The sequence below is a fragment of the Musca autumnalis genome, unplaced genomic scaffold, assembly GCF_047663935.1.
Source record: "Musca autumnalis isolate F117 unplaced genomic scaffold, ASM4766393v1 scaffold_2, whole genome shotgun sequence".
In the NCBI taxonomy this organism is placed as follows: domain Eukaryota; kingdom Metazoa; phylum Arthropoda; class Insecta; order Diptera; family Muscidae; genus Musca; species Musca autumnalis.
In genome coordinates, this window is record NW_027411755.1 from 263,512,525 (window position 1) to 263,539,459 (window position 26,935).

At 36.0% G+C, this 26,935-nt stretch overlaps 1 protein-coding gene and 2 long non-coding RNA genes across 5 annotated transcripts in view; 2 read left to right on the forward strand and 1 right to left on the reverse strand.

The window, feature by feature from the left end:
• Window positions 1-26,935, forward strand: part of LOC141391988 (uncharacterized) — a 281,949-nt gene that overhangs the window by 223,842 nt on the left and 31,172 nt on the right. The window lies entirely within an intron of this gene.
• Window positions 1-26,935, reverse strand: part of LOC141391989 (uncharacterized) — a 265,489-nt gene that overhangs the window by 183,589 nt on the left and 54,965 nt on the right. Inside the window, exon 3 of one of the 2 annotated variants that reach the window (XR_012409757.1) lies at window positions 14,758-15,177. The exons of the other annotated variant lie outside the window; for it this stretch is intronic. This is a non-coding gene — a long non-coding RNA (uncharacterized lncRNA). Of the gene's footprint in view, window positions 1-14,757; window positions 15,178-26,935 lie in introns of those variants that run through there. 2 annotated transcript variants of the gene reach the window in all.
• LOC141394074 (uncharacterized) lies at window positions 21,401-21,778 on the forward strand. The gene is made up of 3 exons (XR_012410251.1): window positions 21,401-21,462; window positions 21,533-21,592; window positions 21,657-21,778. It is a non-coding gene; the product is annotated as an uncharacterized lncRNA (long non-coding RNA).

The window sequence follows — 26,935 nt, forward strand, 5'->3', positions numbered from 1 at the left end:
ATGTGTAGTTGCTGGTGCGCACGACAACTTTCGAACCGGATACTGCGTTGGTCCAAACATTCTTTATAGCAATATTTCTGCGAGCCTTATATAAAGTTCGTAGATAATGATTTTCGGTCTACTCCTTATGGTATTTCCCCCTAAAAATTCAAGAATTTTAGCTACAGTGGTAAGTGCGATTTTTCTTGAACGGAGCAACAGATTTGTTCCAAACTTTGGTTTTAGTAATATTTTGTCCAAACTTAGTTTTAGCTCGAAAATAAAATAAATAAAATAAGTATACCAATGTAGTTAAATAATTCTCTGTAATACTTCTTCCAAATACTTTACACATTTCTTGAAAAATTTAAAACAGTTTAAAATTTTACTCAAAAATTTAAAAAATGTGTAACATAAGCCAATATCCTATGGGAACAAAAATCATTTCGGGGGGGCCCGGGCCCCCCCCCCTGGCTACGTCGGTGTATCTGATTGACCTTAGGCTTTAGTAGTTCACATAATGCGCTTTATACGATTTTATAATCGACAGAGAGCAGTAATTTGAATAGTAAGAACAATCAATAAACACTGTTATTGATAAGAACTAAGTTCTAACTGTGTATTCAAAAAATTGAAGCCCATTGGACTAAAAATTTTAAGCTCAGTGAAACTTAATATTTAATACTACTCGTATTTTGTCCCCATTAGCAATAAACTTATGTTCATGGACGGCATAAGCTTTTGTGCCACCAAAAAGCCAACCAGTAGTATTTGTTTTATTTTTGATTAAAACCTCATTTGAAAAAGGCCGCATGTCGTTGAAAATATAATATATGTACCGTTAGTTGTTAATATATTTAGTCAATAAAAATTTTGTTGTATTTGGTTTTTATTTCAACTTGCCCGGCATGAAATAAATGTGTCTGTAAATCACTCGAATATCTTTGGCCAAGGATAAATTGGTAACGTTTATTCAGTTGTTTTTAGGTTTTTTTCATTTGATTCAGTTACAAATTGCAAAACTGAATATTGACATTTGGAAACATGTGAATGCGAGGTGAATAAAGTTCAGGGTGCTCATAAAATTTGAGTGAATACTCCGCACATGAAGGAAGAAATAGTATCGCCGCCTAGTTGATGTTGGTACATGCATTGTTGTGGTGCTTGGGGCGGGAAAAACTTTGTGTGGGTGTATATTTTTAATTTAAATCAAATGAAATTGAAATAACAAATCAACTGTCAAAATACACTTAAAGGCAATCCCTGTAATTTGAACTTTAACTTTAATCATGGTGGAGTGTTTACAAGTGCTTTTAGAAAGAAACCCCCCACTACGAATGTGGTTATGAAGTCAACCTCAATACACAGATAAATGTGGCTCTAGAAATTCTTCAGTTTGATTACTTTTTTATAATTAAAAAATCGATATTGATTACAAACTATATTCCAGTGCCCCTCCTTAATATGATTTAACGCCAAGAGATTTCTCATTTCGTTTTAACCACAGTTCTCGATTTTCAATCAGTTTTTATTGCTTTACTTATTTCCATACAAAACAAAACACAGGAGAAATAATCAACGAAAATCGTAACCGTTTTGTTGCTGTTGTTGTTTTATTACGAAATTGCCAGTGCACAGTTACCCCAAAACATATTTAAATGTATTGTTGCTAAATTGTTTCCATTTTTCTTCGTTTCAATTGGGATTGTTTGTTTGCTTTTTTTATTGACTTTTATTCGAGAATATTTGTGGTAACATTTTTGTATTAAGAATGTTGATTTAAATAATTTTGTTCATATTATAAAAGGGGGTATGTTAAGTGTTTGTAAATATAACAGTACATTTAACTTTTTACCAATGTACACAATTTATTTCGGGTCGGCGAATGTATGGGCTCACATTTTTTTCGTTTTCGAAGAATATGTAAGTATATTGTTGATATATTCTCCCTCCAACGTTAAAAGACCATTTCCATTTCAATATTTCCATTATTTTAAAATCCCATGTCGTTTAAAAATTTTTAATTCTAAACGTTGCATTTCCTCAGATTCGTAAGGGGTTTCTCCCTGATTCATTCCGGCAAAACATGCTCGACCTCACTTTCATCTCTTGAAATTAACCTTTCTCCTTTGCTTTCATATTGTATCACTTAATGGTTTTTCTTTATTTTCTTCCAGCTAATGTCTCACATAATTTTTCCCCCATTCCAGCACCATGTCTCCCATTTTGGGGCACACTGTTGGCTTTTTCCAAAATCATAAATAATGCAATGGCCTACATAACTTGCAATTATTCTCAACTCACCACATCACTTCGAAACTTCTAAGTCTTGGAGGAAGCTAAGCCACTTTGCATTCATTTCTTATTTATCTTTTCATAAAATTTCCAACATTTTGATAAATGTTGACAATTCTTATCTTTTGCGAAGAACCAACAGTTAGCTTTAATTCATAAAGTGGTGAGGGCACCGACGTAGCCAGGGGGGGGGGGCCCGGGTGGCCTGGGCCCCCCCCCCCCCCGAAATGATTTTCGATCCCATAGGATATTAGCTTATGCTACACATTTTTTAATTTTTGAATAAAATTTTAAAATGTTTTAAATGTTTCAAGAAATATGTAAAGTATTTGGAGGAAGTAACACAGAGAATTATTTAAAAACATTGGTATACATATTGTCCAACATATTAGAAAGTATAAAGACTAATGAACACGTTACGCTTTTTGAGCAATTTTCCGCATAGTTGTTGTTAAGTTTTAAGGTGTTGTTTAAGCGTTTATTCGTAATTTTAGGCCGACTGCAAGTGTTACTGAGTTTAGAACAAGATGTTTATTTGTATTTGTTGCATATTACATCCAATACTTTGTCTTATAAACAACATCTAGAAAAAACATTCTTGCGATCTTTTGTTTTTGAAATTTTTGATAAGAGCAATTCAACAATAAAAGATAAAATCGTTGCTTAATTTTGTGGTTTTAAATTTTTGCATATAGTTTCTAACACGTTTTTGTAATGAACTATTTTGAACATCATAACAATTACAAATTCTTTATTATGTTTGAAATTTGCAAAAACAAAACTATATCAACCATTTTTTATGATATAATTCTGTTCCGCCGCAGTGTCGCCCGTTGAGATTATTTGAAACTGGTCTCTTGTTACAAATTAGTAAATGCCCATTCTAAAAAAAGGATTTTTCTGTCGTATTTTTCAGGGTGATTATGAATGTAAACTCCCCGTGAGAAAACTCACGGGGAGTTGATATTCATAATTGGGCTGCTTATGTTTGGTTCGACCTTTCGAATGATAATAAAATCAAGATTATGAGGTTAAAGTTTATATTTTATTTTTTGCATATTATTTCCAATATTTTGAAATTACATTGAATTGAATTGTATTTTGGGACGTACTTTCAATGGATATACATTTCTAGAAATGTTCCTTTTTCCTTCTTCGGCAAAGGACTTTGTGACGACAAACGAAATCAAACAAGTGAGCAAAGGCTATGGTCGGGATGGGGCCGACCATGTGATACCCTACACCACTACCCCTGTGCATAAGCTTTTCACTGGTAAACTTTTATTTTAGGAAATATAATCCGACTACCACCAAACATAATATGCCTCTTTCTCTCTGGGACCCCCATAAGCAACCAAAAATCAGTGACTATCCGATCAAAATTACGACCTGTAGCGTGATTAAAAGGTTTAGATGGACAGACAGACGGATCGACTCAGCTCGTCGAGACATTAATTTTGGTATATATAAGTATGGGTCTACGACCATTATTTCGATGGGCTACAAACTTTTTGGCCAAAACCAACTTATAATACCTTCCCCACATAGTTGTGTAGGTCGAAAATATATTCTTCTTCGTCAAAATCTCAACAAGTATCAGTCGACTTTGCGGACAGGAATATACCCTGAGCCTGTGTGAACTGAAACTTTTATCTATGGAGAGATTGAACAGCGAATTCATAACCAAAATCCTTTAACCCGAAGCTATATATTAGGAGATTTTCAGAATTGTGTAGTCATTTGCTGACGTATGAACTTGCCAACAAAATATAGATTTTATCATTGATCACAAGTTTATTTTGGAAGTACATATTATTTTGGGGGTCATTCCTTTTGAAAGATATTGCGCCCACCAGTCAGATCTTCACCAATGTGGTTCATTTTCGAGCTAAAACTAAGTTTGGACAAAATATTACTAAATCCAAAGTTTGGTCCAAATCTGTTGCTCCATTCAAGAAAAATCGCACATACCGCTTTGAGGGGAAATACAGAAAGAGTAGACCGAAAATCACCATCATCGAACTTTATATAAGGCTCGCAGAAATATGGCGATAAACAAAGTTTGGACCAACGTAGTATCCGGTTCGAAAGTTGTTGTGCGCACATAGTAGGTGCCGTATGTGTTCTTTACAGCTTTCGGGCCATTTTCTCTGGAAGTATGGATTTGCCCCTGAAAAAACTTGTACTGTAGTAAAGCGTTTATTTATTTCATATTTTTACTTATAACTAAATTATTAGCATAAAGAAAGTGTAATCATAATTACTAATTATCCAGAGAGGTCTTAAACTGCACTTCTCTGAAAATTTTTGAAATACTCTGTAGAAGGATATCGAAAGAGTGGATCGATATTGTCCATATTCATAGATCATTTTAAAAGTATTCACGACTGAAAAGACAAGAGTTTTCCTTAGGAGAAGATCCACGATAGGAAACCAGAATTTCTATAAGAGAAGCCCGACGATTGTCCCGCGATAGGGGGCTAGAATTTCATCATGGATAGACTCACTATTGCTCAGCATTAGTTCTCTATCAAGAAAACCACTATCAGCCTTCAGGAATTCTTTGCGATAAGATCTACGATTGGACACCAAAATATGCTTAGTGAAATAACTGCAATTGTTTTCTTTATGACAATAGCAACGATTGAATTTCCGAAATTGACCATATTCTGACACGGCAGCGTGATAAAAGACAAAAAAGAAGACACATGTCTCGGCGTTTTTTCCTTTATTTATATAACTGCTAAATATACCTGTAAATATAAAAAAATACTACTGGATAACGTCATGATATCCGAACGTACCCTCTGCATAAATCAATTCTCTACTAATCGCATTTTCCTTCCATAAAGTACTCAATAAAATTGGAGTGGAAAATTAAAGCCGTGATTTTGAACTTTTGTGAAGTAGGAAACAAAGGAAAGGTCCTCAATATTCCATGTAAACAAAAAAGTTATATCTTAAGATATTTCTAAGGGTTTCCTTATGTTGGTCTTAACGAAGTGATATCACTGAAATACATAACATTCACTGTAATTGTGAGTTAGTTGATAAATGGTACACCCAAAAGTATATACGATGATTAATATATCCATTGTTTTGAACATATATTAACTCTGATATATTGTCAAAAAAAGACGAGGGACATTGGCCAAAAAGTCTTACGTCATTTTATTTAAAATATAGTAATCAACAGTCTTTCATCAGTAATATAAGTCTAAAATAAGGTTTACGTCTTTGCTAAATAAGAAATTTTCGCTAACATGAACTTTCAAAATTTTGGTCAGGTGGGCCCCCCCCGAAATGAAATCCTGGCTACGTCCCTGGGTGAGGGGGAAACTTTTTGAAGCCTGAGTTGACAACGTACAGAAAAGAAGAGAGAATAATGAAAGAATCGCAGAAGGACATTTCAAATTTGGCCATAAAACATTGGTTGGCCTTAGTCACAAACTAACGGCAAAAATGAAAGAAAACCGCATAAAACCTACGCATAGCCTGTATAGGGATTCAAGTACACATATACATCATACAAATCTGAAGTTATGTCCATGAACCAAGGCACTTTGTCAACATAAGCAAAATAGGGAGGCATTAGACCAACAACCAACCAACTAACCATGGAAACAATTTTCCTATGGCAACGCCAAAAAAAAACTTTGGGCCGTATAACCCACATATCTACAACATCAGCTTTTGGCCAAACTTGCCATGGAGCATGGAACATGGGAAGCTGCAGAAAGTATGTCGCTCATTCTTCTGATAAAATCATTCGTTTTCTGTACTGGAACTGCACAAAAATTAAGCCATACCAAAAACAATTTAAACTAAAAATCGGATTTGCTGGAAGTAATTCGAATAAAACAAATAACTAAACTAAAACAAGATAGAAAATACAAGGACAATCACACACACAATCATACATGAGGAATATTTAACTAAACAGAGTTTCAGCTTTCGTTGTTTCATTTTATGCAATTTCTGGGAAGCGGGGAGGTCAACGAAACACAGTTTGAGTTCAGCCGTTTTGGATGTGCTGAACAGACAGCAACAACAAAATGCATTGTGTAAAACCGCAAATATTTCGAGGAAACCAAAACTATTTTCATACTCATACCCCCATCCTTTTACTTAACAAAATAAATAAAATAAAACTATTTACAAGTAGACTACTACTCAGACCACTACTGCTGGCACAACTACTGAAACGTCTAACAACATTTAATAGAGATGGAAATGAATTACAAAATAACTCTGGTAGCACTTTGACTTGGCTGTGTGTTGGTGCTTTCCTATTTTTTTCTCTTTCACTCTGTTACACACACACACACGTAGAACTTGGCTACATCCGTTTACACAAATTTTACGTCGTAAATGCAATATTCTGTTTTAAAGCGGATGTTGTTGCATACTTTCGGGAGCCAAAGGTATTCTAATAGAGAAAGGATAGGAGCAGGGTATCTCTTGATTTATGCAGATGGGCGATGGCTTCAATATTTCAGTAACCAACGAAATATGGTAAATGTCTATTCGTTTATATTTGCATTCGTTTTATGTTTTATGAGAAAATAAATACGTTTTTTTTCAAATTTCTAGTATCGTACATAATAAACTAGCGAATAAAGTTTTTTAGTTTGATTTTTAGAGAACCATCGAAAAATGTAAATAAAAGTAAGATGGAGACGATAGATCACCAGTATTGGCAGTATTGAAAATACCTATATTCCGGAGAAAACCTTGTATGGGGGCTATAACAAAACAAACAGGGGCTATAACAAACAAACGAGCTTGATGACCGATGATTTTTTGCAAGAAAAAGCAAGATTCAAACCCACACAACCACCACTATGTGACATGTTTCGCTTTTGGTAGCTCATTAGCTTTTTTCTCATTCAACCTGTATGACATTCCACGACAAACCTTTTTTGCGCAGCCTTCGGAAGTTATGAGTTTGGCTCTGAACGCCGCACAGTGGTCGAAACCACTGATCTAGTGGCGCGAAATTAATAACTTGGAAACGAATGAAGATATCTTTCTGAAATTTTGCACAAACTCAATCTGTGTCTGTGGGTAATTATGGACTAAGTATGAACAACATAGGCAAATATTTTGGTATAGCCCCGATATAACGGTACCTCCTGATATTCGATATTTTGAGGATTTAAGCCACCTTTTCCTTCCAAATTAGTTGCAATTTGGTACTTAGGGTTCCTAGTGATCACTAAACCTTTCCACCAAAAATTGTGGACATAGGTTCACGTTTGGGTATAGGCCCCTTTTAAGGTACCTCCCGACTTTCAGTAGTTTGGGGATTTAAAGCTACATTTTCCGACCAAATTAGGTGTGATTTGGTATTTGGGGTTCCCAGTGGACACAAAAATTCTCCACCAAAAATTGCGAACATAGGTCTACATTTTGATATAGCCCCCATATAACCGTACCGACAGATTTTGGGTATTTTGAGGATTTAAGCTATTTTTCAAGACCATTTATCAGTAAGATTTGCAGGTATTTGCAGCTAAATTTTGGTTATTCGGAATCTAGGGAGTCAAATTTAATTATTAAAAAAATAACTGGACCGAACCTCGGTGGACCTTTGTAGTTACGCTCCACCCAACAAAAGTATATTGCACTAAAAACATACAAAAATAATAATTTTTGAAAATAAATTGCTTTATAACTATGTAACTTCAGGCCCCAAACATTTTATTTTAATTTAGCTTAAACCCTCCCCTATCAATAAAAAATAAACTTTGTTTAATTTTATTACGAATTTATTTAACAATTAAACAAATATGAGATCAGGTTTTTAGCAACAATTTTATTAAAATCTGATCCGTCAAAATTTCTTGCACTTGACACTGAATAACTGAGTGAATATTTACAACAACAAAAAAGTAAAAACAGAATCTTAGTTAGCAGAGTGTCTGTAATCTATATAATGGAAAACATTTCGCAATTTTATACTTTGATTTTTTTACTTTCGCGCCGCTAGATCAATGATTTCGCCCTCTGTGCGCCGTGGCTACACTTTTTTAATATGTTTTTCGAGGACGTGGGTTCAAACCTCAGGCGGGCTCAAGCTGATTTTTTGAAAACGGAAAGTGGAAGATTGGAATCTTTAAAAATCTTTACAATGGTATGTCTTTGGATTGCATCTGAGTAGGGAAGTCAAACGGGATAGGGTTTTAAAAATCCCGGAATTTCAAATTCCTGAACCCGGATTGTTGGGATATGGTTTTTCGTCTGCCGAACATTTTATACCCTCCACCATAAAGTATGCTAAGCTACAGTTGAACTTGTCTATAACGTTCCCACCACCTAAAATGTTTAAACTTTTTTTAAATAAGTTTTCCGGCTCCTTGGGAAAAAAATAATAAATTGATGATAACTTACAGCTAAATCGTTCAGAAAACGGAGATCAAACCGCATTATGTTGGGGCTATACCAACACTTCGATCTATGCCAATATTTGTTGGTTGAGAAACTTTATCACTGGCGTAAAATTCCTTTTGGATGAGTATATACAGAACCCAACAACAAAGCGCAGATCCGCCGTGATTCGAACTTTTGAGTTTTGGTGTGATGAATTTTCTGCCATCAGAAATTAGCGTCATATCTTTGTTCGCTGTTGTTATACCCTCAGCATATATGCTAACGAGGGCGTATACACTTTCATACGGGCAAAATGTGCCTTATCGAAATATTGTTTTAGACCCTAAGTATGTTTGGTCGAAATCCGTTTCAGACAATTTGGAGTGGATTTAGCAATGTCCGAATTTGGTCCAAAATTTGGTTTTCGTAATACTTTGTCCAAACTTAGTTTAAGTTCGAAAATGGGTTATATCGGTCCACTCCTTCCGGTACCTCCCCCACAAAAGTTCAAAAATGTTGGGAAAATTTGTGAGCACTATAACTCTTGAAGGGAGTAACCGATTTGGTCCAAAGTTTGCACATCCTGAAATTTCTACTAAACTTAGATGAGGTTACAATATGGACTCAATCGGTCCACGCCTTCGGGTACCTCCCACACAAAATTTCAGAAAAGTTCAGTTTAGGACCTGCTCTCGAATCGTTTTGAGTTTTGTTGTAGCATTTTGTATTCACGGCCCCCCATACGGCGGTACAAGTTTCATCAGGGGCAAAACCCTACTCCCTGAGAAAATAGCATGAAAGTTGCAAAAAAAACCCCTATGACACCGTCTGAGGTGGTTGGAGCGCAAGATAACTCTCGAACGGATCTGCCAATTCGGTCCAAAATATGGCCTTAGTAATATTTTGTCCAAACATAGTTTAAGTTCGAAGATAAGCCATATCGGTCCACTCCTTCAGGTACCTCCCCCACAAAAGTTCAAAAACGATCGGAAAAATTGTTGGTACGATAACTCTTGAAGGTAGTGGCCGAATTGGTCCATACTTTACACTTCCTTATATATCTTCCTGATATAGATCAGGTTCAAATATGGACTATATTTGTCTACTCCATCCGGTACCTCCCACACAAAATCTCAGATAAGTTCACTTTAAGACTTGATATCGAATCACTTTGATTTTTGTTGAAGCAACTTGCATTCGCTGCCTCAATTACGATGGTAAAAGTTTTTTTCAGGGGCAAGTCCATACTTCTTGAGAAAACAGCCCGAAGGGAGTAAAAACCCCATAGGCACCATCTGTAGTGGCTGGAGATCCACTTCCATAATGGTCAATGTCGATCCATTCCTTTTAGTATCTCCTCCGCAAAGCTTTTGATCTTTAATCCAATTTATATATTATATGCAACCTTTTTCGCATATTCGATGTAACTTAAATATTAAACTAAACTGTAAGTCAAGAATAGCTCCTTATTTTTTTTAGTTTTCATTTCCTGTTTCCTCTACCCATTTTCGTAGAAAAACATTTTATTTCATTTTATATTTTTTTTTTTTTTTTTTTTTTTTTTTTGATCACATTTCCGTATTTAAACGTTTTTTCATCGGCACTTGTTGTGGAGGAAAAAAGACGGACAAAACTATCTAAAGGAGATGTTAGTAACCAATTTTATTTATTTCGTGTTCTTTAAAAAAAGATAATTTTCAGAGCAAGGAATTTTTTGTCTAGTTGTTTGTTGTAAGATTGTTTCAATTCTTTGATAAGGTTGTAATTTACTTCGAAGGGACAACATAATTTTTTTCACGATAGTTAATTAATTTATGGGTTTTCGGAAATGAAACATTCTAGAAGGGTCATATTATGTTCAACTGTCTTACTATAGAATATATATCTGTTCCTGAACATGCAAGAAATACAAATTTTTTCTAAATACAAATTTTTTCCTTTATGTTACGGAAAAATATAATAAAAATTAGTAGATTCCTGTACTACAGAACAGACTACTTAACTATATATTGAACTATATGGAACATACTATTTACTTCAATTGAGAAATTATTAATTTAAATTGCTGTATAGTATATTATTCAAAATATAACATAATTTCTGAACAACTTTTTGCTTTACGAATATAAGGCTTCTTACAATTAAAAATCTAATTAAAATCAAGATTTTCCAAACGTTTCTACAATCCCTGCAAATGCAATATGATTTTAATTATATAAATTCACATTAAATATTTCTTTCAATTTGACAGCCAATTTATGAAATATTTGTTCTCATTATAATGAAAACTTCGACTAAAGATATTGCCACATTTTCTAGGGTTGACATATTTGTTAGGTTGTTGGTCAAAAATAAGGCCACGAAATGTTGTGTGTTGTGACTTATATTAAATTTTTCTTTTCTTCTTCTCTTGCTATTATTTCACCACACTAAAGCACTAAGAAAATAGCAAAAATAATTGTTAAGATTTTTGTTATCGCCATTGGAACCTTAAAGGAATTTAGCCCATCGTCGCTTTTCTTTTTTCATTTTCTTGGCAAAATTTTTTGGGAATAACTGAGAATTGGCGGCTTGTAGCGCGTGGTATGACAATGGAAAGGAATGCTTACTTAGCCCGGCATGGCCTGGCTGTCCGACCACATATTGAATAAATAAAAATGTCATAATAACAAAAGTTAGGACACTCAAAGTGCAAAAGCATCCAACCTAGCGAACATTCCATACATTGCTCCGACTCAAATGAATTTGTCCATATTTTCACTGTTTAGCTATCTAACGCCAGAGACCAAAGACCAACCATATTTTGCTACTGTCTTGCGATAAATGGGAAACCTAAGCGACAGAGGTCTACTGATTGTGGTTTAAAGATTTTATTGCCAGCCTGAGCAGCAGGCTCTTTCATTGTGAGCTCAAACGGGCATTAATACGAATATGATCAAAAAAAGAAATGAAACGCAATATTTATTCCGGCATACAAAAGAGCCCACTAAACAAAACCACCATTACCACCATCAGCTCAGTCGAACCGCATGGCAATGGCGTTTGTCATGTGATGACAGTTTTATGATTTATAGGATAAAATTTGAAAATATTGATTGCGTTTTTCCACGGTTTTCTTGGTAATTCAATTTTAACCACCACCTTAACCGAAATTAAATGTAAAGGCTGTTTTTGGTCGTTGAACAAAGAGGAATTTAAATTGAATTGAATTTGTTGTAAATGTCAGTAAGGTTTTATATTTAGGTGGTTCGTAACGTCGAATTTGATTTAACAAGTAAAAAAGTAGCAGTCGTCTTTGCCGACAGAGATTTATACACAGTCTGTGTGAATTGAGACATCATGGATATGGACAATTACACTGTGAACACAAATTTTGAGGCAGATATAATTCCTTTTGGAGATGAAAGCCCTTAGTGAGTATATTAAGAATCCCAAAAGACAAATCCGCCTTGAGTCGAACTTCCGCGTTATGGCGTGATGAAGTTTTTGCTAGAGACCCTGTATGGCATCAGGAATTAGCGTTATATCTTTGTTCACTGTTGTTTTAGCTTATTTTTGAGATGACACGTCTGCAGTCAAATCCAATGAGGATTTTTTTCGTAGAGTACTTCAACCTTCTAACTCGCTTCCTTCAATGTCCTTTTCGTCCTTTATTTCAAGAGCCGCTATAAAAGTACCACAAGATGACGTGTTTCAACTTCGAAATGTTCTGCAAAAATGTCGCTCAGAAAATTTTACGTACGGCTCTCATTGACAACTAATCGATTTTATCGCGTTTTCGTAGTAATTTTTTACCCTGTTTGCTGAGAAAAAACTGTGTTTTGTTTTTTGTATGTTCAGTAACGAACAAAAACTGGGTAAATGCACAAAACGACCACAAAAAAAGCGACAAAATCGATTAGTTGTCAATGAGAGCCGTTTCTGAATTTCTTGAGCGACATTTTTGCAGAACATTTCGTAGCTGATAAACGTCATCTTGTGGTACTTTTTAGCGGATCTTAAAATAAAGGATGAAAAGGTCATTGAAGGAAGCGAGTTAGAAGGTCGAAGTACTCTACGAAAAAAATCCTCATTGGATTTGACTGAGACATGTCATCGCATAAATAAGCTCAAACAACAGATAACAAATATATAGCGCTAATTTCAGATACCTTACAGGGTCTCTAGCAAAAACTCCATCACGCCATAACGCGGAAATTCGACTCACGGCAGATCTGTCCATCGGGGTTCTTAATATACTCACCAAGGCCTTTCTTCCCAAAGAGGAATTTTCCGCGCCCCAGACTTTCAATTCCTTTTTTTGCACAGTGTTATTCATTCAAGGGGGTTCTGGGAATTTTATGTGTTTGAATATACGAAAAAAAATATCGAGACTGTTTATTTGAACTTTTTCGGAATAGGTACCTGAAGGAATGGACCAAAGTTGAAAGTGGATCTAATTTTGAGATTAATTCCATTCTTATTTATCCCGCCCACCAACAATATTAGTTGGTCATTATAGGGTTTATTTTACCATTGTGTCCGTAAGCATAGAGTAGCCCACGAAAAACAAAATATCGGTGAGAACATGATCACTAGGAGTACCTTCGGTAAAATTTAAAAACGATCTTTGGACAGCTCTTAACGGCGCTTAAGCGAAAAGTTCAATTTTGTGAGGTAGTATCTGAAGATGTTATATCTGGGTAGGGGGTAGGAAATCCAAAAAAAGAAATTTTGTTTTTTTTTTAGTCACCCTAATGCATATACCCTCTTTAACCTAATGGCTGAGGGTAAAAAATCTCCCCTTGTCTCTTCGGAACTAATATATACTTCAAATATTATGCATATAAAACCAAAACTATATGTCCCATTGTCCGATTCATGTTTTTTTTTTTCTAAATTATCAGTATTGGAGCACACTTGGTGTCCCCGGAAATTTGCCCAATGTACCGGAAAAAAAACTTCACTTTGGAAATACTTGTTAATTAAATTAAAGGAAACGAATGTTCAACTTCAAATCCGTTACATGCATAAAATGCCCTTATATAGTGGCGCTTGATTTTAGGGTGCGGAACTTTATCACTGTTGCCAAAAATATCCCTCCCTAACCGTCGCAAAAACCCATGAATGATATGATGAAATGAAAAAAGTATTCTTTACCGTTCGGTAGCCCCTGTGTCTGTTAGGCTTCTTGTAACTTTTATTTGAGTTGTTTACGAGTATGGACATCCTGCTGCACATTTTGGTTTTGCAAAGGAATTCTGTATTTATTCAGGCCTTTAGCCAACAATTTTTTGTCCCACTTATTTTTGCCAGTAAGCGTGGTGTGGTCTGTGGCAAAGGCAGAGGACAGTAGTGGTAGGCTGTTGTTCGGTCACACATCGTTGTGTGTTGGAACCGAATGAATGGTCCAAAGTTTTACAATGAAATAAAGATTACATGAATGAATACAAAGTAGGACTCTGTGCGGTGAGTAGAGACAACAAAAACACAACCATGCAAGAGTGGTCAGCGTCATCAACTCCACAAGGATTTGATACATTTTTTTAACGCCATGATATTCCTCCGAAAACACCCACAATTCCATATATACAGACATATACATATGCAGCTCACTAGACCTAGCATAAAAAGCAATGGATGGCTCCCAAAAGGATTTATGCTGGCCAGAAAAAAAGAAGAGAAGGAAAAAATACATGAGGATAAAGTATATCAAGCTTTGGCAAGCATATCCGTTAACAAAGGTCGGGATACATGCAGGAAACGGTTCTTTGTGGTGCGTTATTATGACCAACTACCTATGACCAAGTCTGAGAGCTAACAAAAAGCGTTAACTGTAACTTTTTGACTTTGTGTAAATTATATGTATGAGTGCATGTTTGTGACCACCTCCTCCCCTCTTTGGTTTTATCATTATTAAGGCAATGCACAGCCAGGAAAGTTGAATGAACAAACGTTGCATTTTATAACACAGCCAGGAATTTTTTAATAACTGTAAAATGTGAAATTTATGGTTACTGATTTCCATTTGTTTCAACAGCAAATAAATTCACACATTTCTGCATAAAATGGGAACAAATATTATTAAATAGCTCATTTGCAAATTAATAATTTTGCACAGAAACAAAACAAATTTATTCATAATTGTGTTGGCGGTTTTGTGGTGTTGGTAATTGCAACAAATGTGAATTAATTGTTGGCGCCATTAAGGGCGTTATCACAAAATTTAGAAAAATAGGATTAACCCCATCATCTACTAACCCGCTGAACTTCGCAGTACACAAACTTTCAGAATCCAAATTTCCATTTTTCAGCCAAAACTCAATTTAAATGCGGCCAAGATTGTTTTGAGGTAGTTGGTGTATTGTTGCTGTTTTGGTTTGTAACACAAAAACACCATCTGTAGTTGATAGTTTTGTTGTGGATCTGCAGCAGCTTCAGGCTCTTCCTTCCTCTTTGTTTCGTTTTTTCTGTGGGACACGAGGTGTTAACACCAATGCAATTGTTGGTGCTTTGTAGTTAGCGCTGCTTTACAATAATTAGAAAGTGTTGCTGGAAACAAATTTTAAGGCGGAGAAAAGGTTTTGCATTATTAAATCTGCATAAAATGAAAAGCTAATTTTAAACAAGTAAAAAAGTATCAGTCGGCTTTGCCGACAGAGATATACCCTCAGCCTATGTGGATTGAAATACTTTTTTCCCAAAAAAAATATATATATATATATTTAGGGGGGTTTTCAAAATGTTGGGCGTATGAACCGACAAAAGTATGGATAGGATTAAAGCTCAAAAATTTGCGGGGATAACGATAGATACGGCCTTTTTATCACACTAACCACGAAAAACATAATATCGCTGTAAACAGGGCCACTAGGAAACCCTTCGGTAAAAATGTCCAAAGGATCCTCGAACAGACCCCTAATCACACAAAAATTTTGAATATTTGTGTGGGTGGTACCACAAGGATTGGACAGATAGGGCCCAAATTTTAACATAAACTAAGTTTCGACAATATTTAGAGATCCAAAGTTTGGACCAAATCGGTTGCTACGTCTATGAGAAATCGCGCGTTCCATTTTAGAGAATATTTTCGAACTATAGTGGGGGAGGTATCGGAAGGAGTGAACCTATAAGCACCACCTTCGAATTTCATATAATATTATAATATCCAAAGTGTGGACGAACGCAGTATTAGGTTCGAGCTCTCCAGCCTCTACATATGGTGCCATAGGGGTTTTTACAACTATCGGGCTGTTTTCCTAAGAAGTATGGACTTGCCCCTGAAAAAACTTTTACCATCGTAATTGCGGCAGCGAATGTAAGTTGCTTCAAAAAAATCAAAGTGATTAGATAGCAGGACTTAAAGTGAACTTATCCGAAATTTTGTGTGGGAGGTACCGGATGGATTGGACAAATATAGTCCATATTCTAACCTGATCTATATCTGGTAGATATATTAGGATGTGTAAAGTATCGTGCGCACAATTTTTCCGAGCATTTTTGAAGTTTTGTGGGGAGGTACCTGAAGAAGTGGACCGATATGGCTTATCTTCGAACTTGAACTAAGTCTGCACAAAATATTACGAAGGCCACATTTTGGACCGAATCGGTAGATCCGTTCGAGAGTTATCTTGCGCTCCAACCACTACACACGGTGTCATAGTGTTTTTTTTGTACCTTTCAGACTATTTTCTCAAGAAGTATGGACTTGCCCTGATGAAACTTATAGCGTCGTATGAGGGACAGTGAATACAAGTTGCTATAACAAAAATCAAAGCGATTCGAGAGCAGGTCCTAAACTGAACTTTTCCGAAATTTTGTGTGAGAGGTACCCGAAGGAATGGACCGATGGAGTCCATATTGGAACCTCATCTAATTCAGGTAGAAATTTCACGATGTGAAAAGTATTGACCAAATCGGTTACTTCCTTTAAGAGTTATCGTGCGCACAAATTTTCCGAACATTTCCGAACTTTTGTGGGGGAGGTACCGGAAGGAGTGGACCGATATAACCCATCTTCGAACTTAAACTTAGTTTGGACAAAATATTGCGAAAGCCAAATTTTGGACCGAATCGGTTCATCCGTTCGAGAGTTATCGTGCGCACCAGCCATCCAGACAGACGGACGGACTAAATCAACTCCAAATTGTCTGAAATACATTTCGTCCAAACATACTTGGGGGTCTAAAACCATTATTTCGATGAGGCACATTTTGCCCGTATGAAAGTGTATATACCCTCGTTAGCATAAATGCTGAGGATATAAAAATGTTTGAAGTCAAAGAAGAAATAACAAAGCAGGAGGAATTTTGCACTATACGAAAACATTTGTTACTGCAGTTGAACAAAAATAGACTTCCAAGCGCATCCGTTTTCTGCGCTACTCCACAGCTTTCAGATATCATCCTGCACCGTTCCAATTTATAATGCTAGTATTTATTTAAACTGTAATTTTTCTGACCAGAGAATTTTCGGAATCGTTTGTTCAGATTTCCCATGTTGTTTATTTAGAGTATGGTACTTTCATGGTGTACAAAATCCTTGAGTTGAAAATTGTTTGGTACTGAACTGTCTTGAGCGGTTCCATCTTATTGAGCTATCGCTTATCAATTTAAGTCTCTAACTCAGATATTGCATGACTTGACCCTGCTATTAAGGTGGGTCGCAAAGGGGAAAACATTACCACGATAAACTTCGTCTTCACAGGAGCATGTGCCCTGACGGCCTCAACGGCCATAAGGCCCACAAATAACATCGAAAGTAGTGACAGTTCCGACCCCGGTCATAAGGCCCAATTTCACTCTGAGCGTTTTGGGACAATTTGTTGGTTTATAAAAATATGTTTTCTTTACTTTGCGTGCCTTTGGTTTGGATTTAAGGATTTCATCCTTAAGCGGCTAAGCGTATTGAATTTCCTTGACTTTATAATCAACTTTAAATGCAGATTTTGTGTAAGTACCCAGCAAAAAAAGTCCTCCCAAAATCATGGGTTTTGTAAGGGATTTTGGCAGCCGTAACTACTCGCAGACCCCCTTTCTTCCCCATTATTTTTACAAGGGCATGTTGCACTCACACGCAGAGAAAAAATATTTTTCGCTTTTGTTGGAACAAAAATATATGTTTTGGTTCCAAAAATGTATTTGTTTTGTTCAAACATTGTAATCCAAATCCAAAAATACCATCTTTTGTTCCAAACATAGAAAACAAAAACAACTTTCGAATTTCCGCAATATTGTTAAAATCGTTAACAATACCGATTGTAGGAACTATCATAATCTAATTTTGTTTACAAAAAGTATTGTCAATACAGAAAACCAGTCCAGAAATTTTTGATTTGAGTGCATATACTTCTCATATACACTTTTCGCATAACTTGGATATAAATGTCGCGTATAATATTGCAATCATTGATGAACACAATACATTGTTTGCTGCATTGGCTGACAACAAAGACAAACAAAAAGCCACAAGAACCCACCACAACATAAGGAATAATTAAACACCATAACAAACATGAAAAGGAAAGAAGAATGAAACAAAACAGAAACAAATAAAAACAAGAGTCTCACAAGTACATACACACAAAAACAAAGGTAAAGGCAGCATGTCATACAAACACACCACAGCGAGAGAAGTGAAACAAATTTTCGAAGAAAAGAGAGAAATATTGTTCAGTTGAGACAAACTATTTTTGGATTTGAAATACTACATGAGGAATCCAACAATATGTTAACAACACATATTTTGCTCTTGGAATATTGTTGGATCAAACATATTTTTTTCTCTGCGTGCAGTTTGTAGTTATTTTATGACCACTAGAATAACTAGTTATTCTGTGGCCACTAGGAGTTGAAAAGTAGGTTGAAAAAAATTCTATTTTTAGAACAGTTGATGTAGAGTTTTTTTTTAATTTCATCACACCTCTTACTTTTATTTTATTTCGCTCGCTGTTTGAGTGAACACACGAACTCTCTGCTTGCTAGCCAACGACACTACATTCTATGCCACGCACACGAACATTAAGGGTTGCTTGAGAACTTAAATGTGCAGTGCACATGTGCACCACGCACTGTTATTTTTTAATTAAAAAACTCGCGTGCCGACAGTGAGCGTTGAACACACAACCCTAGGATTTATAGTCGGACACACACTCACTGTGCCACCGTCCTCATTACTTAGTGAGGAGCAAAGTAAGTAGGTTTGCCTTGTAATTTTTTTAAGAAGTATCTCATTACTTTTCAGATTAGTTGTAATGGGAAAAGAAGCTTGTTTACATTACTTTGTAATGGGTTACGTAATGCCTAATGGATCCGAATTTTTGCTGGGTAGTCTTCCTTCGGTAGGGATTTATGACACACATGAACAGTTCAAAATTCTTCTTACCTTAATAACATTTATATTAAAAAAGGACTGAACGGGCCCCAACGTTCAGTTCCCGTCTAGTGCGTCGTCGATGAGTATGACCCAACTGGCAGAATAGGAAATATTGAAGTATCGATTCGAATTGTGGATTGCCTTTTAATCAATGGGACAATTTTGGAAAGCAGATGTTTTGGTCTTCAGTACATGAAAATACATTCTATATCATCTCATCCAAACCAGCAACCAGCAAAATAAATATTACAAATCTCCTTACTAACCCATTATTTTGACAAGGGAATGTCGCCAGAAATAATTAGTAATTTTGTATACCCTTCTATATCATTGTTCCACAAACATCCAATACGGGACAAGGGAGACTCCTCTCATATCAATGAGTGCACCCCCATTCATATTAGCTCAATGATATGAGACCTACAGTTTATCGCCGAGTCCGAACGGCGTGTCTTAAGACACAACTTTTTAGAAAAGTTTTACATGGCTGAAATACTCAGGAAATGTCGGCAACATTACTGAGGGGTACTTTTCCACCGTTGAAAATTTTGATGTTGATTTGCCGGGGAATCGAACCCACGACCTTCAGCGTGCAAGGCGGGTGTGCATACCATTGCACAACGGTGGCACCCTTCTAGCATCCACAAAATTGGAGATAGGGCGCTGAAATTTTAGGAAGATGATACGTCAAGTTCGAAGATGGGCTATATCGGTTCACGTTTTGGTATAGCCGCCATATAGCAGTACCGCTCGGCTTCAGGTATTTTGAAATTTTTAATCTCATTTTCAGACCGAATTTCCTATAATTTGACATTTAGGGTTCCTAGCGACCCAAAAACTTATATTCCAAAATATATGGACATAGGTCCATGTTTTGGTATAGCCCCCATATAACGGTACCTCCCGATTTTTGGTAGTTTGAGGATTTTAGCTACAAGTTTTAACCGAACTAGCTGTAATATGACATTTGTGGTTTTCAAATCGTCAACATAGTTTCATGGTTTGGTATAGACCCCATATAACGTTAGCTCCCGATTTTCGGTATTTTAAGGACAATTTTTAATCGAACTAGCTGTAATTTCACATTTTAGGTTATCAGCGGACACGAAACGTCTTCACCAAAAATCGTCAACATATGTAGGTCAATTTTGGTATAGCCCCTATATAACGGTACCTTCCGATTTTCGGTATTTTAAGGTCATAGCTACATTGTTTGACAGAAGTACCCGTAATTTGAAATTTGTAGTTCCCTGCATCTACAAAACTTTTCCACCAAAAATAGTCAAGATTGATCCACTAGCTCCCATATGAAGATACCATTATTTAGACAGTTGGGGAATCCGTGGTCGAACGTTTTTTGCAACTAAAATTTTGGACAGGAAATAAAACTAATTATTCCATTTTATTTATTAATATTTTATGGTGTAGGGTATAAAAAGTTCGGTCCGGCCGAACTGAACATCTTTTTTACTTGTTGACAACATATATGTACATATGTAGCGCGGCATGTAGGACCGAAAAATTAATTAAATTTTTTGTCGAATTTTACAGACATGCCTTTGCTACAGTAATGGATTAGTAAGGATAATTGTAATAAGTTTACGCTCAGTAATATCGATCTTAACCTTTTTCTGAAAATATGGCAGTGAGTAAGCTGGAACCTCTCTTTAAAGAACACACTTTCGAAGGTATACCAGTTGATATTCAAAAATAGAACAACACTTTGTTTTTAAATTTCAAAATATTTTTATCAAATCACATTACCCATGATTTTTATTTTGCTTGTAAATCAAGGCTGTTCAAAGTGCGCACTTGGCCTGTCGGTGTATGTCAATTTGCTCACACACACAATTTAAAAAGAGAGCTTTTGTTTTTTTTTTGAATATTCTCAAAATTACCAACCAGTCTCTATTGAACATTAAATGAGGAAGGTTCTGTTTTCGATTTTGTCTATGAATTTTTATGCGTACACTGAAAAAATGAATGAAGATACTGAATACGAATTTTTATTTGCCTAAAATTATTACGGCAAATTAGAGTGTTTGGTTTGTCGGCGCACTTTGGAGCAACAAAATATAACATCAACAGTCATATTTGGTCAAAATAAAATAATTCTTCTACTTTAAATTTTGAAACATAAAATAAAAAAATTGTACAATATTTCTCACAGTCTACAGAGGCAAAATGAAAACACCCAATAGAAAATCAAGTCATCGACGATATTTTCGTCGACGATTCGTTGACGAAATTACCGAAATTGTCATGCACGACGCGATGCATGACCATGTCTTGCAAAGTGTATTGGCAACAAACTCAAAAATGTTCAAAAAAGCGTGCTATGAAATGATTGTTCACATATTGCTTCAAATATACAATTTTCATTTTGGAATAATTGTAAGATAAAAAAATCATCAAATTCTGAAAGCACGTCAATACTAAACAGTTTGCTTCAAACAAAGAGCGGTAAGTGAGAAAAATTATATTAAGGAACTTAAAAAATAATTTAAGTTATTCTTTTAATACATATATGTAGCGAAGTCATGGCAAATTCCGAAAATCCCAGCGGTTTTAAAAGATGAGGCAGTGGTATATGGTAAGATTATAGATTATTTTAGTGGTTATTGTCAACATCCATTCATAATGTTTTCTTTTTACAGAATCCATATATAACCCCTCCATAGGTTGTGATCAGAAATTGAAGCGCGGATAAATTCAAAAATATGTGGATCGGAGAATATTCGGGAACGAATCATTATTAATCTAAGATAAAATTTATAAAATGATGTATTTTTAATGTAATAAAAATTTGACACACGACAAAAAAATGAAATTGTCTTTAGTAGGGTCGTTAACGACAAAAAAACGAAAAAACGGGTTTTTTGTCTTCGAAGTCGTCGTCGACGACAGCTTCGCTTACCTTGTCGCCCAAGTTGTCGTGCATGAATACACACTTGTGTGAAAAAGTCGTCAACGATCCCAAAGGGCTGTCTGCGAGGAGTCGTGAACGAATTGGAAATGTCGTGTACGATTCATCAATGTTGTCTAATGGGTTCTCTACACGGTATGTTTTTTACATATGAATTGTCACTTCTCCAATACAAAATGTATATGCAAAGTGACAACTCATATGTAAAAAACATATCGTGTAAAGTACCCATTAAAGATACTTTCTATTGGGCATTTGTGTATTTCAAAACCAACACAATAACAAAATGTATTTGTATGTGTGTGAGCAGGCCTATTGTAAATGGTAAACAGAAAATTTTGAGTCCAAAAAAATTAAACGAAGAGAACGGTTGTGAAAATAAAAAATAAAAAATAATTTTGTAAAAAAATATAAATTATTTGTGTTCAAATTTATTTCGCATAAAACTCACGCTTCAGTTTCCATACTTTTTATAGCCGAGTCCGAACGCCTTATCTTAGAACGCCACTTGTATAGAAGTTTTGCAATGCTGCATTTCACAAGAAATTTCGCCAACATTACACTGATTCCCATCGATTGCATGCAAGATGGGTGTGCCTACCATTGAACCATTCATCATATATTCGTGTTAATTTTCGGATGGGCAGGGCAACACATAGCACTTCACTTTTTGTATTATTTCTTTCGCATTTTTCGTTCAACACTTATGAATGAATGAAAACTAACATCATGACATTTAAGATACAAATCACATTTAAATTATGATGTACACGTTCATCTACTTGTCCATCTCAGATGGCTTCTGTCTATTCAACTCAGAACATCTCAATTGCAGACGTTGTAATCGTTAGCTGATACATCCGACTGCATCAAAGTATGAGGAGGAGAAGCAGCAGCTGAGAACAACAATTAACAAATTAATCACTCTCTTGAACACCCACCCAACAAACAAATGTCATTTGATATGTTTACACAACAGAAATTAACGCCTACGCTTGGCATACGGTGACTAGGACTGACGAACTACCTATTTGGCTGGCTATCTGTCTGTTTCGCTGATCGAGTGCAGCTCTGAACGAGTTACACTGATTTTCACATGATAAAAACTATTAATGATCATATCATTTTAAATTAACTGCTGGTTACCAGTTACTGTCGGTTGGTAAAGCTACGTTAATAAATTTTCATTTTAAAGTCGTTGTCAGCTGCTGAGCTGAACTTTGTTTTCAGAACATCGCACAACATAAATTGAGATCTCTGTGCAAGACACTTCAGTAGAGAATTTAAAGAGATAAGATTGCAAGACTCCCCAGAGATCTACAATGCGATTTGAGGCATATTGAAGGTTATGACAACAACGCCAGCTAAATCCAGATGTCAATTTTGATTTTAGTAAGCGTTATGTGGTCGACAATAAAAAACTGCATTTAATTAAAATTCTTAATTTCAAAAGCAAAGATCATGGTTCAGCATCTAAACATGTCAATATTTGAAGCGATTATGGATTTTCATAACTGGTATTTGTTTGTTTATATCAAAGTCAAGAAAATGAGAAAAGAATTTTTTTGTGGCATGACACACATACTACGAGTATCTGTTTTGTTGTGAAATCAAAATGACAAAAGCCAGACGAATCTCTGTTTCAGTTTTTTTATGTTCTGCATCTGCTCATTCAAGTTTATATTTCCCCAGAGAATGGAAGTTGGTGTCGGTTATGGTGATGTTCTGTGTCATGTTTAACTATCGGCTAGTGTTGGGAGAGTTGACATAGTTTCAGTCAGATAAGCCCACCCAGCTGCTGCTGCAGCCGCTCGGTGTTCTTTGAAACAGTGTTATGCGAATTTGTACTCACATGTGATAAATGGCATGAAATGATTGTTATGTCCAAAAGTATGGTCATTTTTATTTGTGGATGTGTGTATGAGGGTTTTTTTCCTCATGTTGTTGACCATGGCTTTGATGTTTAACAATCATTTTTATTAGAATATCTTTGGACCATAGCACATGCATGGTGTCCTTCTTAGGGAAGCATGTTTGTATTTGGGTTAAAAGTACTTTTGAGAGAGCGCTTGGAAGATGCTAGTGGTTTGCAGTAATTATATTTTTTCACGATACTATCTTCGAAAAAAGGGATTAAAAACGAAGTTTATGCGTTACTGAATAAATATTGTATAACCAGAATTCAATCAAGTATTCCTAGGTAAGAGTTTTTCTTATTGTTCTTAAGTATTCTATCGAAATAGTCATTGAGCGACAAAACACGGAAACATCTCAGAAGGAACAAGGAAGACATCTTTCATATTAATGTGTGCACCCCGAGTCATATTGGAAGTTTTATATGGCTGAAATGTCGACAACATTACACTGAGGAGTATTTTGCTCCGTTGAAAATTTTATGTTGCCGATCTCGGACATTCCATTGCACCACGGTGGCACCTGATATTGTGTTATAAAAGTCCCGCACCTAATGCGACAATAAAGGAATTAATCCATCTTAAGGAAGATTTTATGGTCCAATATGTTTATACATTTTATGCAAGTATATGACGTACTCGACGTTTACTACTTTATGACTGACGGAAACCTAAACCAGTAAAAAAGTATCAGTCGGCTCAGCCTCGGCCTATATGTGAATTGAAACTTTCTTCTTTCATCTGTCCGAATGTAGGTATTTAGGGAATTTTGTGGTCCTTTTTGGGCATTTGGGTGCCACCGTGGTGGAATGATATACAGACCCGCCTTGCACGCTGAAGGTCGTGGGTACGATTCCCCGGCTAGTCAACATCAAAATTTTCAACTGTCGCAAAATACCCCTCAGTAATGTTGGCGACATTTCCTGAGTATTTCAGCCATGTAAAACTTCTCTACACAGTGGTGTCTTAAGACACGCCGTTCGGACTCGGCGATAAACAGTAGGTCCCATATCATTGAGCTAATATGAATCGGGGTGCACTCATTGATATGAGAGAAGTCTTCCTTGTCCCGTATGGGATATTTGTGAAACAATTATATATATTTTGGACATTTGAACAGCCGACGAAAATGTGGATTAGGATTAAAGTTCAAAAGTGTTGCGGAGGACGAAATGAACCGGCAGATGACCAGTTTGGATTGGATATTATTTTGGGAGTCATATCTTTTCGATAGATATGGCGCCCACTACTCATTTCAGTGGGTCATCGTATAACTTTGGATCAGTATGCCAGGAAGCATGGACTTGTCCAAGGAAAACATAGGACCACGACGAACCGCATATACATTTCCAATGGATCTTCTAACATACCCTAAACTGCACTTAGACACAAATGTTGAACTTTTATGGAGGAGGACCGATATGTGTCATTTTAGAAGTTAAAATAAATTTTGACAAAATATTAGGAGATCCAAAGTTTGGACCAAATTTGTTGACCTGTTCAAGAGATATTGTGTATACCTTTTTTGGCTTTTACCATTTTTACACCTTTCGGCTGTTTCGCAAGAAGTATGGATTTGCCCCTGTCAAAATGTTAACCGTCGTAATGGAGACAGCGTTGTTTCAACAAATATCAAAGTAATTCGAGAGCAGGTCTTAAAGTGAACATATCCGAAATTGTGTGGGAAGTACCCGAAAGAGTCGACAAATATAGTCCATATTCGAGCCAGATCTATATCTCGGTCACTCCCTTCAAGAGTTATCGTGCCCACAACATTTTAGAACTTTCGTGGGGGATGTACCCAAAGGAGTGGACAGATATGACTGACCTTCGAACTTAAACTAAGTTTGGACAAAATATTACAAAGGCCAAATTTCGGACCGAATCGGCAGATCCGTTCGATAGTTATCTTGCGCTCCAACCACGACAAACGGTGTCCTTTTTGCACCTTTCAGGCTATTTTCTTAGAAAGTATGGACTTGACCCTGATGAAACTTGTACCATCGTATGGGGGGCAGTGAATACAAGTTATTACAAAAAACTAAGGCAGGTCCTAAACTCAACTTTTCCGAAATTTTGTGTGGGAAGTACCCCAAGGAGTAGACGGATTGAGTCTGTATTGGAACCCCATCTATGTCTGGTAGCAGTTTCACGATGTGCAAAGTATGGACCAAATCGATTACTCCCTTCAAGAGTTATTGTGAGCACAAATTCTCGAACATTTTCGAACTATTGTGGGGGAAGGAGTACACCCATATGGCCCATCTTCGAACTTAAACTAAGTTTGGACATGGCTTAATCAAATCCAAATTGTATGAAACGGATTTCGTCCAAACATACTTGGGGTCTAAAATCATTATTTCGATGAGGCACATTTAAGCCATATAGAAATGTTTATACCCTCGTTGGCACTGATATTGATCCATTCCTTCCGGTACCATCACAATTTTTCAACATTTTTTGCTAAACTTTTGCGCTAAAGAACTCTCTAAGGGAGTAATCGATTTGAGCGATATCGATCGATATATCGATCCACTCGTTCGGGTAATTCCCACACAAAGTTTCAAACATTTCCGCAACATTCCAGCTTTCGGATCATTTTGAAATTTTTAGCAGATTGTCCTCGCAGCGACTATTACAACTGTTTAATTATTTTTGAGGGTAAGCCCTTCCTGGGATAAAATGGTTGATGAGCACGGTAGCATACGAATTGTGTATCCGATGACCTAAACTTTGTACATTGTAATATGTCTTCCAAACGTACATCAAGTTTAAAAAGGGTGTACATCGCATAACACCTACGGGTACCTCCCTCACAAAATGTCAACATTTTCGCTTAAGTGCAGTTCCAGTTTTTTTAGAAATGTTTATCGAATGGATTCTGATTACAACGATATTTTTTTTCGTGGACAAGCATATATGTTTCTCGACATAATGATCCAAGAACTATAAAATTCGTACGGCGAACATCTAAAATGACTATCGGAAGGAAACACTCCCAAAACTAGATCCACTTTAAGAATGGTTTATGTCAGTTCATTCCTTTAAATACCTCCTCCGCAAAAGTTCAACCCTTTTGCTTTAATCCAACTCAAAT